At 42.1% G+C, this 1,420-nt stretch overlaps 1 non-coding gene across 1 annotated transcript; it reads right to left on the reverse strand.

Moving 5' to 3' along the window:
- Positions 1-733: 733 nt before the first annotated feature.
- Positions 734-840, reverse strand: LOC141662322 (small nucleolar RNA R71). Its single transcript, XR_012550443.1, has one exon. It is a non-coding gene; the product is annotated as a small nucleolar RNA R71 (small nucleolar RNA).
- Positions 841-1,420: the final 580 nt, after the last annotated feature.

The following is a 1,420-nucleotide window of genomic DNA, read 5'->3' on the forward strand; positions in this document are numbered from 1 at the left end:
AGAAAAGATTCTATACTACTTGCGAACTCGTATGCTTGCGTGTATTATTAGCGCGTGTTTAACGACTAACATGTTTTTGGCACCGCTGCCAGGGACTGCAGTGTTAATTTATAATTTATGTACTTTCCATCAGTGGTCGTTAAAGTTCTTTGACTCGGACATTGTTACTTATTCTTTTCTTGCAATATTTCAGGTACTCTAGCGAGGGTGTATGCATACGCGTTCGCGTACTCGTAAGAGAACTGGATAAAGCCGAGGTAGAAGTTGTGGTAGTTCAAAGAAAGTTTTTGAAGAAGAAAAGAAGGTAGAAGGAGAAGAAAAAGTCGAGGAACCAGCTTTAGTAGAGATGGGTGATCAAAGAAGCCCCTAAGGCTTTGATGGACTATTCTCAGCCTAAGATTAATGACATTCAGTCAAGCATCATCAGGCCAACCATCAAGGCTAACATTTTTGAGATCAAGTCAAGCATGATTCAGATGATATAGAACTCAGTTCATTTTGGGGGTTCTCCTACTAAGACCCCAACATGCACATCAGGGATTTCATCGAGATCTGCGACACTTTCAAGTTCAATGATGTGACTGAAGATGCTATCAAGCTACGACTCTTCCCATTTTCTTTGAGGGACAAAGCTAAGTGCTGGTTACATTCTCTACCAGCAGGGTCTATCACTACTTGGGAAGATCTTGCTCAAAAGTTTCTCACTAAATTCTTCCCTATTGCGAAAACTGCTGCAATCAGGAATGCTCTTACTCAGTTTGCTCAGCAAATTGGCGAATCTCTGTGTGAGGCTTGGGATCGATATAAGGAGATGATAAGGAAGTTCCCACATTATTGCATGCCTGATTGGATGATTATTAACTATTTCTACAATGGATTGGGTGCTAGTTCTAGACCCATGCTTGATACAGCATCAGGAGGAGCCTTATGGGCTAAAAGCTATGATGAAGCTTATGAACTTATTGAACTGATGGCTGCTAATGAGTACCAGGATCCTTCCCAAAGACTGACTCAGGGAAAGGTAGCAGGAATTCTGGAGTTGGATGCAGCAACTGCTATAGCTGCCCAACTTAAGGCTTTGACGATGAAGGTTGACACTTTGGCTAATTATGGAGTTAATCAAATCACTAGTGTCTGTGAGCTTTGCACTGGTGCCCATAAGACTGATCAGTGCACAATTTCTAGTGAATCAGCTCAGTTTGTGAGCAACTTTCAGCGTTCGCAGCAGCCATTTATCATCCCAACAACCGCAATCATCCTAATTTCAGTTGGAGCAATGCTCAGAATGCGGTTTAACAGCCTTATCAGCAGTATCCAGCTAAGCAGTACAACACCCCTAGTTTTCAGCAACCGCAATATGCACCAAGACAACAACTCCAGCTGCAACAAGCTAATGAAAAATCTGAATTAGAGGAGTTGA

The sequence above is a fragment of the Apium graveolens genome, chromosome 5 (assembly GCF_009905375.1).
Source record: "Apium graveolens cultivar Ventura chromosome 5, ASM990537v1, whole genome shotgun sequence".
Lineage (NCBI taxonomy): Eukaryota > Viridiplantae > Streptophyta > Magnoliopsida > Apiales > Apiaceae > Apium > Apium graveolens.